The sequence below is a fragment of the Apodemus sylvaticus genome, chromosome 2 (assembly GCF_947179515.1).
Source record: "Apodemus sylvaticus chromosome 2, mApoSyl1.1, whole genome shotgun sequence".
Taxonomy (NCBI): domain Eukaryota; kingdom Metazoa; phylum Chordata; class Mammalia; order Rodentia; family Muridae; genus Apodemus; species Apodemus sylvaticus.
In genome coordinates this window covers 82330032-82349250 of record NC_067473.1, presented here as the reverse complement: position 1 = coordinate 82349250, position 19219 = coordinate 82330032, and the positions used below count along the sequence as shown (strand labels likewise).

General features: G+C 36.3%; 1 pseudogene; it reads left to right on the top strand.

The window, feature by feature from the left end:
* Positions 1 to 5849: 5849 nt before the first annotated feature.
* Positions 5850 to 6790, top strand: LOC127678662 (putative vomeronasal receptor-like protein 4; annotated as a pseudogene).
* Positions 6791 to 19219: the final 12429 nt, after the last annotated feature.

Sequence of the window (19219 nt, the reverse complement as noted above, 5' to 3'; positions counted from 1 at the left end):
CATTGAGTGATTCAGATTCAGTCCACATTTAGTATTGAACTACAGAGATGATCACTAAAAATGTAGTTTTAGCATAAATGAAACCCCAAAATAATACCAGGTATTTTGGCAAGTAGTTTACAATTTTATAAAAATTGCTCTTAATTGTACATTATTATGCTCCATATAAATATATAAACATCCCAGTACTTCTTTTCAGCACAGAAAGCTTCAGCTTCAAACATTATTTGCAATTATTTAGCTTATATCCAATCATTTAGCTTGGTAATGTAATTTTCTCACCATTAGTAGCAAATGTGGCCAAGGTTACATGGTGCTATGCTCTGGACCACAAATATAAATTGAGTCACACTGCTTCTGTATCTATCACTCAGCAAGAGCCTTTACATTAACATTTGATCATTTCCCTTGGGCACATTTCCCTTGGGCCACCAAGGGAATGTACTGAATGTTTATGTTTGAGAGACTAGCAACTCAGTATCCCAGTTCCTATTTCAAGTGACTTTACACACATTCTTCATTATCTCTTTGGAATCGTTTCTTCTTTTTCAGAAGCAAAATAAATCTGGGAAATGTTAATATTTTCTTCTAGAAGGTCACCCATATTTTACCAACATTTTTATAGTTCAACATAAGTTTACTACTCAAATAAAATTAGTTATATTTGTTTCACTATATTTAAAAATGTTACTCTACAAATCTCCAAGCACACTATTATCATGTCTTTCTTGTTCTGAAGATGTAAGAACTCACTCATCAGCAGCCACCTCCTTTTCGGCAGTAGGATAGACTAGACAAAAAATGTCATGGGAATTTTAAATTTCTCTGATGCTCACTATAGCATCTTTTGCAATTTCTAATAAATAGATCGTTTCGGTGTATTTCTAACATATCTAAAAATCTTATTGCTCTTATTTATTTTATTAGATCCATGTAAACTTATCCTTCATTAAAAAAAGGTAAATGTGATAGATTTGTGTTTCAATTAAATTCAGCTTTAATACTTCAAGTTTTCTAAAGTAAACCTTTTAACAGTGCTAATGAAATAATCTGGAGTTAGCAATTCATTAGAATTGAGAAAAATATTTCCAATTCTCAAATAGTATAAAATTATTTAAAGTTAAAATCCTCTAGGTTTCCTCCAATACTTACAAATACTATTACTCATTAAAATATTCATTCACAAAAAAAAGCCAAGTAAATTTAAGTTTAGGTGATGAAAATCACAAATCTATTTTTATTTCACTGCAATACCAGTTACTAATGTATACAGGAGATGGCAATGGAAAATGAAAGCCGGTGTGGTGTTATACAACAAGGATCCTAGATCTTTCAAGGCTAAAGCAGGAGGAATGTGGGTTTGATTGAAGTCAGTCTGAACTACAGGTTGAAATCTCTCTCCTTCTTTTGCTTTAACACACACACACACACACACACACACACACACACACGAAAATTAAACTGGAAATGAGATAATGTAGAATTATGAAATTGTTGATTTTTAAAAATAGAACAAAATTATACCAGTTAATGTCATTAAGTCACTGGCTACAAAGTATCAATACCACGAAAAGCAAATGATAGAAATTTGAGCTAGGCTTGCAACCATTACAGAACTTTTAGTTTCTTTTCAGTAAGACATTAAAATCTATACCAGTACAGTAAGAAAAGCATTTAATGAAGTCAATTAGAAACAGAAAACAGTCTCCATTTCAGTAAAACAGATGTTATTTCATGAACACATTTTATTTAAGTCTCAGAGCTTTTACTCGGTTCATGGAAAGAAATTCATTTTGGCGGCCTTGGTCCACACTATATCATTGCTCTATTCTTAATCTCAGTAGTCGAATAATGTCACAAAAAATAACCACACACACACACACACACACACACACACACACACACACTCACTCACACACAATTTTCTTTTTTATTTGATATTCTCTTTATTTACATTTTAAATATTATCCCCTTTCCCAGCCCCTCCCCCCAGAAACTCCTATCCCATCCCCCCATCTGCTTCTATGATGGTGTTTCAGCAACTACCAACCAACTTCCTACTTCCTACTCTCACATTCCCCTATGCTGGGACATGGATCCTTCACAGATCAAGGGCCTCTTCTCCCACTGATGTCCAACAACACCATCCTCTGCTACATATGCGGCTAGAGCTATGGGTCCCTCCATGTGTACTCCTTGGTTGGTGGTTTAGTCCCTGGGAAATCTGAGAGGATCTGGTTGGCTTATATAGTTCTTCCTAAGGGATTGTAAACCCCTTCAGCTCCTTCAGGTCTTTCTCTAAATTCTCCACTGGGGACCCCTGTGAACAGTCCTATGATTGGCTGAGAGCATCTGCCTCTGTATTTGTCAGGTTCTGGCAGACCCTCTCAGGAAACAGGTATATCAGACTCCTGTCAGGATGTACTTTTTGGCATTCACAATAGTGTCTGCATTTGGTGACTTTATATGGGATGGATTCCCAGGTGAGGCAGTCTCTGGATGGCCTTTCCTTCAGTCTTTGCTCCACATTTTCTCTCCGTATTTGCTCCCATGAATATTTTGTTCTCCATTCTAAGAAAGTTTGAAACACCCACACTTTGGTTGTCCTTCTTCTTGAGCTTCATTTGTTCTGTGAATCATATCTTGGGTATGGCAAGCTTTGAGGCTAATATCCACTTATCAGTGAGTCAATGCCAAGTATTTCTTTTGTGATTGGATTACCAGAATATTTTCATATCTTCCCAAACTCACACTTTCTAACTTATGAAATGCTGGGGATGATTGTTTTCACAGTATTTCCTGCAACATTTTTGCTGCTGCTGCTTTATCTCAGAGTACTGGCTCATAGTGTGAGACTAGAATATTCTGGTCAGTGGCACCTGCACTAAACTCAATTTTTACAGAATTCACACATTTAATTTATTTAAGAGGATCAAATAATATCAATGAATTAAAACCTTCTTAGTAAGTGGTCAGTATTAATTCCTACTGTCCTCCATTTTATAAAGATTGCATGGAACTAGCTTGGTTGACTAAGGTCTTCATCTAAGATTCCTGAAGACTTAGTCTTACTCCTGGCAGTGGACAGCACATAAACCAACATTGTGTATATTGTCACCTGAAAGTCACATACATTCTTCATGTTCTCTCTGCACTGTCATACAGACTTTAAGTCATTACTCACTACAAATGTTAAAACCTAAAGTGAAATTGAAAATTGTCATCTATTGTATTTGTATTCTTTAGATTACTAAATCTCCATATCTCAAAAAACAAATATCATCATAAATTCAAAAAGAAGATTGTTCTAAAATTAAATTCTGGGATAATGATAAGGTAAAGTAATTTCTTTTCATAACTACAGAGAAAACTTCACACGGTAGCATGTGTTAAGGTCTCTTTAATCATGTATGCGCACTGTTGAGTTTTTTTTTTTTTTGATTCTGAGTCCATTTCATAATGATGGCCTCTCCACTATGTTTATGAGTGTTTATGTTTATCACTTTGGATTTCAATACTTACACCTAATTATTACAATTTGAACTAATTGGAAAGAAGACAGCACTGCATTATTTTCAAATAAACAGAAAACTTTACTCAATGCATGCCTGTGTTAATAGCTCTGTATCCATGGTAGCTATGGACATTTCTGGTCCACTCTGACCTTCAGTGAACCCCAGAGAAAAATGCTACTGGATCACTCAGTACATGTGTCTTTTTCTATATATGATAAAAATTTACAGAGCAAAAAATATTAAATAGAAAGTTTGAAAAACTACCTTTGTGGAAAAACACTTAAATTGCTATATTTTACCATATATAATTATTTTATATTACTTATATTGCATGTATTTTAATAAATTATAGATGCACAGCTAAAATATTTGATACATATATGGTTTGTGCATTTGTAATTTGAAAATTTGAAAATGACTATGGTTCTTTCAATTAAGTATTATCCAGGAACTTTTACTTATTTAAGATATATTTATTTGAGTTTACATATATGAGTGTTTTTCTTGCATGTATGTCTGTGTTCCACTGTCATGCCATATGATACAGGGCAATACATACTCCAGAACTGGAGTTATAGATGGTCATGGGTCACCATGTCATCACTGGGAATCTAACCCAGACACATAGCAAGAGGTAAAAGTGCTCTTCACTACTAATCATGTAGCTTTACAAAAAACATAACTTCATTGTACAGCTACTCTAAATTTATGTTGATGATAAAAGTCGATGTGTAGCTCTCAAAATTGGGATGAATCCATCAATTTACTAGACTAAACTTTTTAGGAGCAAAAGAGATCATGTAATAATAAAATGTGTTATTTATCATTTTAGGTTCATGGTGCTATTTTAGGATGGTCTCTTCCACTATCTGTTGCATTATTTTTATACATACAAGCATACATGTGTCTATGTATGTGAAATAAATTGGTTACTACTTTTATCACAAGTTTTTAATAATGTAGACTTTTTCTACTTCTTTATCATGAAGCTGATTTTATAGTACTGAATAAAATCAATCCAATAAAAATTGTTCCTTTTAACCAGGCAAGTAACTTATATGAGCACCAAATGTAAGACTGTCGAGTAAAACTGTAAAGAGTGTCTGGGTGCTGATGAATGATAACACAGGGAACTTGTTTTCCACTACATGGAAAGGAATTCTTTTAAACAGAAATTCCCAAACAACATCACTATATGGTCATTTTCAACAAGTTCACGTTTGTCATAATGTATTGAATATAGTGTTTGTCTTAGCATTCCATATTTCTGTTGTTGGAAATGGAAGAGACTGGCATCCTTAGGGCTAAAGAGGCAGGTAAATATCGAAGAAGAGGGGAGGAAGATAAAGGAAGAAGCAGCAGGACAAAAGTGATCAAACAGGAAAATGGAAAATAGGTGGATTCTTAGGTAAGGGGGAGGGAGATAAATACAGAACAAAAAGATAGTTAGGGAACATAACAACATGGAGGACTGAAAAAGTCATAAGAAAGCATCCTGTTAATGATTTATCCACCAATCCTCCCCCAAAATGTAAAAACAAATTAGTGTTTTATTGATACCCCTGAATTAGTTCCTTAATCCTGAAATGGAATTCACAAATGGTTAAATTTGATGGGAACTAAACTAGAAACCATCTAGGCCCATTTTGTACTATACTTTTTATACAATTAATACAGTATGGAATGTACACTACTGGTATTATATTGTGTCCATATCTTTCATTCTAGATTCTGAGAATGTAAGATTTCATGAGAAATTAAACATAAAAAATATGAAAAGAGATAGACTGTTTGCTGATTTAAACTGTCATATTATCATGAATTGTGACTTGGATTCCATGAGAATTGTGCATTCAAAATATGGATAATTGCAAAATTGAGCATAGTAAAATTATACACTATGATGCATTTTAATCTGATTTTTGTGGAAGTCTTCTATGATCAGGTCACCATAGTTTTTCTTTGTTTATGCAAATGTGATTGATCTTCTATGTACATTACTACTGTTTAGTAGTTAAGTGTAAAATGAACCAGTTTAAAGCACTAGGATTGGAATTCTAAGGTATGATTCTCAGGTACAATACAGAAACACAAAGTGTGTATTCTGTGTAGATATGACTCTATATGCATTTATTGTCCATAAATTTCTCTCTATATAAGAGATACTTGGGTGATATATAGAAATGTAGGGTATAGCCAATATAAAACATCAAAAAAAGAAACATCTTATTCAAGAATTGTTAGAAAAGTGATTACATACTGGTAATTTGAATGGAATCATAAGTTTGACATATAATCTATTATTTTTTCAGATATATTAAAGATACTTCCACCATGTTTTTAAGATGAATACACTTTCAATTTATGTCTTCAATCAAGAATATCCTTTATTTCCAAACTGCACTTGGAGTTCTAGCGAATATGTTTCTACTGATTTTCTATATTTGCATAATCCTAGGTCACAGATCTAAGCCCATGGACTCTATCTCCTGTCAACTAAACTTCGTGCACATAATGATGTTCCTCACTGCAGGGGATATTTGGATTGCAGACTTATTTGAGTCATTGAACATTGATAATGACTTTAAATGTAAAGCAACTTTTTATATAAACAGAGTGATGAGAGGCCTCTCAATCTGCATTACCTGCCTCTTGAGCATATTCCAGGCTGTCACTATCAGTCCCAGTAACTCACTGTTGGCTAAATTTAAATTTACACTTAAAAAGTACATCATTTATGTTTTCATCTACTTTTGGTTGTTCAATTTGTCTTCAAGCAGTAACCACATCTTCTCAGCTGGTGCTTATATCAATGTGAGTGACAACAACCAGATCAAAGTCAGTAAATACTGCTCACAGTTTCCCATGAACAACATCATAGGGGATTGCTTTTAGCAGTGACAACTTTAAGAGATGTGTTTCTTGTAGGAGTCATGCTGAGCACAAGCACATACATGGTTATAATCTTGTTCAGACATCAGAGGCAATGCAAGCATCTTCATAGCATCAGGCACTTGAGAGCATCCCCTGAGAAAAAGGCCACCCAGACCATCTTGCTGATGGTGATTTTCTTTGTGGTCATGTACTGGGTGGACTTCATCATCTCATCCACCTCAATTCTACTAGGGAGGTATGACCCATTTATCCTGACTGTTCAGAAGTTTGTGATGAATGCCTATCCCACAATTACTCCTTTGGTACAAATCAGTTCTGATAACAGAATACTCAAATGCCAGCAGGTTTTTTTAAAGGGGGCAATTTTTATCTTCTTTTAAAAAAGATATTTATTTTATTTATGTCATTTTATTTTATAAGAGTTGGGCCAGCATGTTTGCATTACTGGTGCTCACAGAGGTCATAGGAGGTGACTGGATTCTGTGGAACTAGACTTAGTAATGCTTGTAAGGAGTTACTTTGGTCTAGCTTAAATTATTTATTAAAAAAAACGTATTTCTTTTAAACTGTCTGATAGTTCAAGTAGAAAACCAAGATTTTTTTCATGTGATTTCCAAAAAAGAGCGGTTTCATACATTCTTTTAACATTTCAGCTCCATTTTCTTTTTTTTTAATTTATTGATATATTTATTTACATTTCAAATGATTTCCCCTTTTCTGAACCCCCACTCCCCGAAAGTCCCATCAGTACCCTTCCCTCCCCCAGTTTTCCCACCCAACCCTTCCCACTTCCCTGTTCTGATTTTGCTCTATACTGCTTCACTGAGTCTTTCCAGAACAAGGGGCCACTCCTCAGTTCTTTTTGTACCTCATTTGATGTGTGAATTATGTTTTGGGTATTCCAGTTTTCTAGGTTAATAACCACTTATTAGTGAGTGCATACCATGATTCATCTTTTGAGTCTGGGTTACCTCACTTTGTATGATGTTCTCCAGCTCCATCCATTTGCCTAAGAATTTCATTAATTCATTGTTTCTAATGGCTGAATAGTACTCCATTGTGTATATATACCACATTTTTTGCATCCACTCTTCAGCTCCATTTTCAATCATATAATAAGCCTGCCCAGAGAGAGCAGGTCTCCAGTAGTGCTAATATACCAAAGATCACAGGTAAGACCACCATTGCTGCCCAAATACCATGCACAAGTGGAACCTGCCAAGAACCCACAGCAACCAGGAACCAGATAGCAACATGGAACAGAATCCTTCTGGTTTCCATCTGTGCCCAGGGCTGACTCTGTGCCACAGCTATCTGGACCCCAGTCCTGCCTCAAACTATACTACCACCCAGAGAGAGCAAGTCTCCCAGGAGTGCTAACACATCAAAGATCACAGGAGTACTGACATACCTAAGACCACAGGCTCTCAGACTGACAGGAGGGACAAGCTCCAGTCAGAGACAGCAAAAGGAGTTATGACTAGAGACAACCAGATGTCAAGAGGCAATCACAATAACATAAGCAATAAAACCCAAGGTAACTTGGAATCATCAGAACCAATTTCTTACAACTCTGAACACAACAATCCCTGGATGCCCCAACACACCTAAAAAGCAAGATTCAGATGTAAAATCACATCTCATAATGATGACAGAAGGCTTTAAGAAAGACGTAAATAACACCTTACAAATGCAAGAGAACACAGGAAAACATGTAAAAACCCTATAAGAAGAAACACATAAATCCCTTAAAGAATTATAGGAAAACACAACCAAAGGGGTGAAGGAATTGCACAAAACAATCCAGGCTTTAAAAATAAAAATAGAAATAATAAAGAAATCACAGAGGGAGACAAACCTGGGGATAAAAACCTGGAAAAGAGATCAGGGGTCATAGATGCAAGCATTAACAACAGAATACAAGAGATAGAAGAGAGACTCTCAAGTGCAGAAGATACTATAGAAAACATTGACACAACAGTCCAAGAAAATGGAAAATGCAAAAAGCACCTAACCCAAAACATCCAGAAAATCTAGGGTACATTGAGAAGACCAAACGTAAGGATAATTGGTATAGGAGAGAGCTCAGATTCCCAACTCAAAGGACCAGTAAATATCTTCAACAAAATTATAAAAGAAAACTTCCCTTACCTAAACAAAGAGATGACAATAAGCATGCAAAAGCCTACATAACTCCAAATAGATTTGATCAGAAAAGAAATTCCTCCCATGACATTATAATTAAAATAGAAAATACAAAACAAAGAAAGAATATTAAAAGCAGTAAGGGAAAAAGGTCAAGTAACATAAAAGGCAGACCTATAAGAATTACACCAGACTTTTCACCAGAGACACTAAAAGCCAGAAGATTCTCAGCCAATGTCATACAAAGACTAAGAGAACACAAATGCCAACCCAGGCCAATATATCCAGCAAAACTCTAAATTAACATAGATGGTAAAACCAAGATATTTCATGAAAAAAAATTAAAACAATTTATTTCAACAAATCCAGCACTATAAAGGTTAATAAATGTAAAACTCAAACACAATGAGGGTAGCTACTCCCAAGAAAAAGCAATAGATTAATATTATTTCAACCAACCCAAAAGAAGATAGCCACACAATTTAATTCCACTTCTAACAGCAAAAATTACAGAAGCAACAATCACTGATACTTAATATCTCTTAATATCAATAGACTCAATTCCCCAATTAAAATACATAGACTAACAAACCAGATATGTAAACAATACTCAGTATTTTGGTGCATACAGGAAATGCACCTCAATGACAAAGACAGACACTAAGCAGAGTAAAAGGCTGGAAAAAAATTTTTAGGCAAATGGTGCCAAGAAACAAGCTGTAGTAGCCATTCTAATATTGAGTAAAATCGACTTTCAACCAAAAGTTATGAAAAAAGATGAGGAAGGACATTTCATACTCATCAAAGGAAAAAACTACAAGATGAATTCTTAATTCTGGACATCTATGCCTCAAATGTAAGGGCACCCACCTTCTTAAAAGAAATGTTGCTAAAGCTCAAAGCACACAATGAACCTCACACAATAAAAGTGAGAGACCTCAAAACCCCACTCTCACTTATTAACAAATCACAAAAACACAAACTCAACACAGAAACAGTGGAACTAACAGAAGTTATGAACCAAATAAATTTAAGAGATATCTATAGAACATTCTATCATAAAACAAGAATATATACCTTTTCAGCACCACATGAGACCTTCTCCAAGACTGACTATATAATTGCTCACAAAACAAGCCTAAACAGATAAGAGGAAATTGAAATAATCCCATACATCTTATCAGATCACCACAGAGAAAAGATGGTGTTCAATAACAACAAAACAACAGAAAGCCCACATACATAGGGAAGTTGAACACCAATGGAAGAAATAAAGAAAGAAATTAAAGACTTTTTAAGAGTTTAATGAAAATGAAGGCACAACATGCCCAAACCTAAGGGACACACAAAAAAATCAGTAGTATGGGGAAAACCAATAGCTCTAAATGCCTCTAGAAAAGAAAAAAAAAGTGGGGAAAGCATACACTAGAAGTTTAATAGCACACCTAAAGTTCCAGAACAAGAACAATCAAATACACCCAAGCAAAGTAGACAGCAAGAAATAAACTCAGTGGTGAAATCAATAAGTAGAAACAAAGAAAACTATACAAAAAATCAACAAAACTAGGAACTGATTCTCTGAGGAAATCAACAGAATTAATAAACCCTTAGCCAGTAAACCAGAGGGCATTGAGACAGTATCCAAATTAGCAAAATCAAAAATGAAAAGGAAGGCATAACAACAAAAACAGGAAATTTAAAAAAAATCAACAGATTCTACTACAAAAGCCTATACTCAACAAAACTGAAAAACCTGGATGAACAGACAAATTTTCTAAATTTATATCAGCTACCAAAGTTAAATCAGGATCAGATAAACCATAAAAACAGTCCCATAACCCCTAAAGAAATACCAGCATTGATTTAATGTCTCCCAACCAAAAAAAAAAAAAAAAAAAAAAAAAACAAAACAAACAAAAAAAAAAAACAAAACAAAACAACAAAAAAAAAAAAACCCAGGATCAGATTGTTTTATTGCAGAATTCTATCAAATCTTCAAAGAAGGCCTAATTCCAATCCTTTCCAATTATTCCATGAAATAGAAACAGAAGGAACACTACCCAACTCGTTCTTTGAAGATATAATTTCACTGATATCAAAAGCACACAAAGACCCAACAAAGAAAGAGAACTTCAGAAAATTTCCATTATGAATATTGAGGCAAAAATACTCAATAAAAGTTTGCAAATCAAATCCAAGAAGACACACATGAAAATGATCCTTTACCGTGATCAAGTAGGCTTCATCACAGGGATGCAGGGATGGTTAAATATATGAAAATCCATCAACATAATCCAATATATAAACAAACTCAAAGAAAAAACACATAATCATATCATTAGATGCTGTGAAACATTTGACAAAATTCAACACCACTTGATGGTAAAAATCTTGGAATGATCAGGAATTCAAGGCCATAGCTAAACATAGTAAAGCAATATATAGCAAACCAGTAGCCAACATCAAACTAAATGGACAGAAACGTGAAGCAATCCCACTAAAACATGGGACTGGACAAGGCTGCTCACTCTCTTGCTACCTATTCAATATAGTGCTTGAAGTTCTAGCTAGAGCAATTAGACAACATAAGGAGGTTAAAGGGATGCAAATTGGAAAGAGAGAAGCAAAAATATCACCATTTGCAGGTGATATGTAGAATATTTAAGCGACCCCAAAAATTCCACCAGAGAACTCCTAAATGTGATAAATAATTTCAGAAAAGAGGCTGGATATAAAATTAACTCAAACAAATCAGTAGCCTTCCTGGATAACATAGCTGAGGAAAAAAATATGGAAACAACAACCTTCACAATAGTCACAAGTTATATAAAATACACTGGTGTGATTCTAACCAAATAACTGAAAGATCTATATGACAAGAACTTCAAGTCTCTGAATAAAGAAATTGAAGAACTCAGAAGATGGAAAAATTGTCAAAGCTCATGGATTTGCACAATTAATATAATGAAAATGACCATATTTATGAAAACAATCTACAGGTTCACTGCAATCCCCTTTAAAATTCTGACTCAATTCTTCATAGACTTAGAAAGAGTAATTTGCAAATTCATTTGGGAAACAAAAAACTCAAGACAGCAAAAACTATTCTTAGCAATAATAGAACTTCTGGGGGAATCACTGTCCCTCCCCTCAAGCTGTTTTACAGAGCAAAAGTAGTAAAAACTATAAGGTATTGGTACAGAGACAGACACGTAGATCAATGAAATATAATTGAAGACCCAGAAATGAACCCACACACGAATGGCTACTTGATCTTTGACAAAGGAACTAAAACCATCCAGTGGAAAAAAGACAGAATTTTCAACAAATGGTGCTGGTTCAACATGTAGAAGAATGAAAATTGATCCATTTTTGTCTCTGTGTACACAGCTCAAGTCCAAGTGGATCAAGGACCTCCACATAAAATCAGACACACTGAATCTAATAGAAGAGAAAGTGGGGAAGATTCTCCGACACATGGGCACAAGGGAAACATTCCTGAACATAACATCAATAGCTTACACTCTAAAATCAAGAATTGACAAGTGGGACCTCATAAAATGGTGAAGTTTCTGTAAGGCAAAGGGCACTGTCAATAGGACAAAACGCAATCAGCAGATTGAGAAAAGATTTTTATCAACCCTACATCCAACAGAGGGCTAATATCACAATATATACAAGGAACTCAAGAAATTAGATCCCATGGAACCAAATAACCCTATTAAAATGGGGTACAGCGTTAAACAAAGACTTCTTAACTGAGAAATTCTGGATGGCTGAGAAATACCTAAAGAAATGTTAAACATCCTTAATAATCAAGGAAATGCAAATCAAAAGAACCCTGAGATTCTACTTACACCAGTCAGAATGGCCAATAACAAAAACTCAGGGGACAGCAAATGCTGGAAAAGATATGGAAAAACAGGAACACCCCTTCATTGCTTGTGGGATTGCAAGATGGAAAAACCACCCTGGAAATCAGTTTGGCAGTTCCTCAGATAATTAGTCATAGTACTACTTGAGAACCCAGCTATACCACTCCTGGAAATATACCCAGAAGATGCTCCAGCATATAATAAGGACACATGCTGCACTATGTTCACAGCAGCTTTATTTATAATAGCCATAAGCTGGAAAGAACCCAGATATGCCTCAACAGAGGAATGGATACAGAAATGTACATTTACACAATGGAGTACTAGTCAGATATTAAAATCAATAAATTCACAAAATTCATAGGCAAATGGATGGAGCTAGAATATATTATCCTGAGTTAGGTAACCCAATAACAAAAGAACACACAGGATATGCACTTGCTGATAAGTAGATATTAACCCAAAAGCTCAGAATAGCCAAGATACAACTCACAGACCACAGCTCAAGGTGAAGGAAGAACAAAGTGAGGCTATTTTGATCCTTATTGGAAAGTGGATCAAAACACCCATGACTCACAGTCAACCAATAGAATGAGCATAGGTTCCCCAATGGAGTAGCTAGAGAGAGGACTCAAGAAACTGAAGAGGTTAGCAGCCCTGCAGGAGGAACAATAATATCTACCAACAAGTACCTCCAGAGCTCTCAGGGACTAAACCACCAACCAAAGAGTACACATAGAGGGACCCATGGCTCCAGCTACATATGCAGCAGAAGATGACCATTTCAGATATCAATGAGAGGAGAGGCCATTGGTCATGTGAAGGCTCAATTCCACAGAATAGGGAAATGCAAGTCAGGAAACTGGAGGGAGGGGGTTGAGCATGGGGAAGGGGGATGAGAAAGGGGGTTTTCAGAGAAGTAAAGTAGAAAGAGGACACCATTTGAAATGTAAATAAAGTAAGTATCTAATAATTTTAAAAAGGGAGGAAATGGGGTACAGAGGTAAACAAAGAATTCTCAACTGAGGAATACTGAATGGCTGAGAAGCACCTAAAGAAATGTTCAACATCCATAATCATCAGGAAAATGCAAATCAAAACAACCCTGAGATTCTACCTCACACCACTCAGAATTACAAAGATCAAAAACTCAGATAACAGCAGGTGCTGTCAAGGATGTGGATAAAGAGAAACACTCCTAAACTTTTGGTGGGATTGCAGTCAGGTACAACCACTCTTGAAATCAGTTTGGAGGTTCCTCAGAAAATTGAACATAGTATTACCTGAGGACCCAGCTATATTACTCCTAGGCATATACCCAAAAGATTCTCCAACATATAACAAGGACACATGCTCCACTATGTTCACAGCAGTCTTATTTATAATAGCCAGAAGCTGAAAAGAACCCAGATGTCCTTTAACAATGTAATGGATACAGAAGATGTGGTACATTTACACACTGGGGTACTACTCAAAATTTTAAAAAATGACTTCATGAAATTCTTAGGCAAATGGATGGAATTAGAAAATATCATCCTGAGTGAGGTAACCCAATCTCATTGAACACATATTGTATGCACTAACTGATAAGTGAATATTAACCTAAAAGCTCGGAATACCCAAACTACAATTCTCAGACCACATGAACCTAAAGAAGAAGGAAGACCAAAGGGTGGGTACTTTGATCCTTCTTAGAAGGAGGCTCAAAATACCCATTGGAGATATAAAGTGACAAAGTGTGGAGCAGAAACTGAAGGAAAGGCCATCCAGAGACTGCCCCACCTGGGGATCCTTCACATATACAGTTACCAAACCCAGACACTACAGTGGATACCAAGAAATGCTTGCTGACAGGAGCCTGATATACCTGTCTCCTGAGAGGCTCTACCAAAGCCTGACAAATACAGACGTGGATACTCTCAGCCAACCATTGGACTGAGCACAGTGCCCCCCAATGGAGAATTTAGAGAAAAGACAGATGGAGCTGAAGAGGTTTCCAGCTCCTTAAGAAGAACAACAATATGAACCAACAAGTGTCTCCAGAGCTCCTAGGGAATAAACCATCAACCAAAGAGTGCACATGGAGGGACACGTTGCTCCAGTCCCATATGTATCAGAGAATGGACTTGTGGTACACAAATGGGAGGTGAGGCCCTTGGTCCTGTGAAAGCTCAATGTCCCAGTGCAGAGGACTAATGGGACAGGGAACTGGAAGTGAGTTGTTGGGTGGAGGAACATCCTCACAGAAGCAGGGGAAGTGGGATGGGATGGGGGTTTGGGGAGGGGAAACAAGGAAAAGGGATAACATTTGAAATGTAAATTAAGAAAATACCCAATAAAATATGTTCAAAGTCCTCAGTGATCAGAGAAATGCAAATCAAAACAACCCTTATATTTCACATTACAAAATCAGAATGGCTAAGAACAAAACTCAGGTGAAGATTGTGTTCAAATTTTAATGGTGATTGTGTTGATCACCTTTGGTAAAATCAATTTACTATGTTATTCCTAGTAATCCGATCCATGTGCATAGGAGATCTTTCTTTTTTTATATATTCAATTAAGAATATGATCTTCATTTGCATTTCAAATGCTACAACCTTTCCCATTTTCCCCCCTTCCTAAAAATTTCCAACCCTTCCTCCCACCCTCTGCCTCCAAGTACATGCCCCTCCACCCAACCCACTCCCACCTCCCCACCTTTGATTTCCCTTTGTTGGGGCATCTATTGAGCCTTCACCAGACCAAGAACCACTCTTCCCACTGATGCCCTACATGGCATTCCTCGGCCACATTTTTCACTGGAAACATGTGTACCCCTTGGTTGATGGATTAGATCCTGGGAGTCCTGGGGGTGTCTGTGTAGCCTACATCGTTGTTCTTCCCATTAGACTGTAAACCCTTCAGCTCCTCCAGACCACCCTCCAACTCCTCCATTGGGGAGCCCACACCAAGTCCAATGGTTGGCTGCTAGCATATGCCTCTGTATGTGTAAGGCTCTGGCAGGGCCCCTCCAGAGACAACCATGACATGCTCCTTTTGGTATGCACTTCTTGTCATCCATAATAGTGTGGAGGTTTGGTAACTGTTTATACAATGAATCCCCAGGTAGGGCAGTCATTGTGTGGCCTTTTCTTCAGTCTCTGCTCCACACTTTGATAGGAGGTATTTCTAACATCTAATATCATCTCCAATTAGTTACTTCAAAGATTTAAACTTTTTGTCATATAAGTCTTTCAGTTCACAGCCTGCCCTGTTCCTTCCACTGTGGTAGACCCCTGACAGCAGCACAAAGGGCATTCAACCCTTGCCAGTCTGCCACAGGGAAGACCCCATCTCCTGATACATCCTGGAGAACCAGTCATATGCAGGACATTTGAGAAAAAGGGAATCCCAGGAGTACAGATACACATGTTTGAGGACAGAGAAGCAACAGTCAGAGACAGCAAGACCAGCAAATACCAGAAATAACTGGATGGCCAAAGGCAAATGCAAAATCATTACCAACATAAACCAAGGCAACATGGCACTATCAGAACCCAGTTCTCCCACAACAGCAAATCCTGGATAAACCACCACATCAGAAAAGCAAGACCTGGATTTAAAATTACATCTCATGATGCTGATAGAGGACTTCAAGAAGGAAAAAAATAACTCTCTTAAAGAAATGCATGAGAACATGGGTCAAAGGTAGAAGTCCTTAAAGAAGAAACACAAAAATTCCTTAAAGAAATACGGGGTAACATGTGTCAACAGGAAAAAAAGCCTTCTCTTAAAGAGGAAACATAAAATCCCTTAAAGGAACACAGGAGAACATGAGTCAACAAGTAGAAGCCCTTAAAGAGGAAACACAAAAATCCCTGAAAGAATTTCAGAAAAACACAAACAATTAAGTGAAGGAACTGAAGAAAACTATCCAAGATCTAAAAATTGAAGTAGAAACAATAAAGAAATTGCAAGGTGAGACACCCCTAGATACGGAAAACATTGGAAAGAATTAAGGAGTCATAGGTACAAGCATAAAGAACAGAATACAAGAGATAGAAAAAAGAATCTCAGATGCTGAAGAGTCCATAGAAAACATTGACTCAACAGTCAAAAAAATGCAAATGGCAAAAAGCTTGTAACCCAAAACATTCAGGAATTCCAAGACACAATGAAGAGACCAAACCTAACGATTATAGGTATAGAAGAGAGCGGGGTTTTACATCTTAAAGGCCCAGTAAATATCTCCAACAAAATTATAGAAGAAAACTTCCCTAACCTAAAGAAAGAGATGCCCATGAACATATAAGAAGCATATAGAACTTCAAACAGACTGGACCAGAGCAGAAATTCCTCCTGTCACATAATAATCAAAATACCAAATGCACTAAACAGAGAAAGAATATTAAAAACATTAAATGAAAAACATCAAGTAACATATAAAGGCAGACCTATCAGAATTACACCAGACTTCTCACCAGAAACTATGAAAGTTAGAAGATCCTGGGCATATGTTATATAGGCCTCAAGAGAATATAAATGTCAATCCAGACTACTATACCCAGCAAAACTCTCAATTACCATAGACAGAGAAAACAAGACATTCCATGACAAAAACAAATTTACACAATATCTTTCCACAAATCCAGCTCTACAGAGCATAGTGGGTAGAAAATACCAACACAAGGTGGGAAACCACACCCTATAAAAAGCAACAATGTAATCTTCTTTCAACAAACCCAAAAGAAGATATCAACTCAAACAGAATTTCACCTTTCACAAAGAAGTTAAGAGTAAGCAACAATCACTTTTCCTTAATATCTTTTAATATCAATGGTCTCAATTCCCCAATAAAAGGACATAGACTAACAGACTGGATAAATAAACAGGAACCAACATTCTGCTGTATGCAAGAAACCCATCTCAGTGATAAAGGCAATCACTACTTCAGAGTCAAAGTTTGGAAAACAATTTTCCAAGCAAATGATCCCAAGAAACAAGCTGGAGTGGCCATTCTTATATCGGATAAAACAGACTTTCAACCAAAAGTTGTCCAAAAATATAATGAGGGATACTTCATACTGGTCACAGGAAAAGGCTACCAAGATGAACTCTCAATTCTGAACATCTATGCTTCCAATGTAAGGGCACCCACATTAAAAAGAAAAAAACTTTACTAAAGCTCAAAGGACTTCTTGCACCCCACACAATAGTAGTAGGCGACTTCAAGACCCCACTCTCAATAATGGACAAATCATGGAAAGAGAGACACAGTGGAACTAACTGAAGTTATGGACCAAATGGATCTAACAGATATTTATAGAGCATTACATCCTAAAGCAAAAGAATATACTTTCTTCGCAGCACCTCATGGTTCCTTCTCAAAAATTGACCATATAACTGGTCACAAAGCAGGCCTCAGCAGATACAGTAATATTGAAATTATTCCATGCACCTTATCAGATAAATACAGCCTAAGGCTGGTCTTAAGTTCAAACAAAAACAATGGAAAACAAACATACATGTGGACTTTGAAAAATCTTCTTCCCAATGATAGCTTGGTCAAGAAAGAAATTAAAGAGTTTTCAAAATGTAATGAAAATGAAGACACATCAAACAAAATCTTATGGGACACAATGAAGCAGTGCTAAGAGAAAAACTCATAGCTCTGAGGAGTGTGCCTCCAAAAAGAAAATGGAGAGAGCTTACACTAACAGCTTGACAATGCACCTGAAAGCTCTAGAACAAAAAGGAGCAAATACACCCAAGAGGAGTAGATGGCAAGAAATAACCAACTTAGTGCCAAAATCAACCAAATAGAAACAAAAACAGCTATACAAAGAGTCAACAAAACCAGGAGCTTGTTCTTTGAAAATGTCAACAAGATAGATAAACCCTTAGCCAGATTAATGAGAGGGCACAGAGACAGTACCCAAATTAATAAAATCAGAAATGAAAAGGGAGACAAAACAACAGAAACTGTGGAAATTTAAAGAATCATCAGATCCTACTACAAGAGCTTATACCCAACAAAGTTTGAAAATCTAGAAGAAATAGACAACGTTCTAGATGAATACCAGGTGCCAACATTAAAACAGGATCAGATAAGCAATCTAAATAGTCCCATAAGTCCTGAGGAAATAGAAGCAGCTGTTAATAGGCTCCCATCAAAAAAAATGCTCATGACCAGATGGGATTAGTGGGGACTTTTATCAGATATTCAAAGAAGAGCTAATACCGATACTCTTCAAACTATTCCACAAAATAGAATCTTGAAGAACACTACCCAACTCATTCTATGAAGCCATAATAACACTTATACCTAAACGAAACAAAGACCAAACAAGGAAGGAGATGTTCAATTCAATCTCTCTCATGAACATTAATGCAAATCTACTCAACGAAATTCTGGCCAACCCAATCCAAGAATGCATCAAAACAATAATTCACCGAGATCAGATAGGCATCATCCTAGGGATGCAGAGATGGTTCAATATACAGAAACCCATCAATGTAATCTACTACATAAACAAACTCAAGAAAAAAACCACATGGTCATTTCATTAGATGCTGAAAAGACTTTTGACAAAATCCAGCATCCCTTCATAATAAAAGTTTTGGAGAGATTGGGAGTCCAAGGCGCATACCTAAACACAGTGAAAGAAATATACTGCAAACCAGTAGTCAACATCAAACTAACTGGAGAGAATCTTGAAGCAATCCCACTGAAATCAGGAACCAGACAAGGCTGCCCACTCTCTCCCTATAGTACTTGAAGTTCTAGCCAGAAAAATCAGACAACAA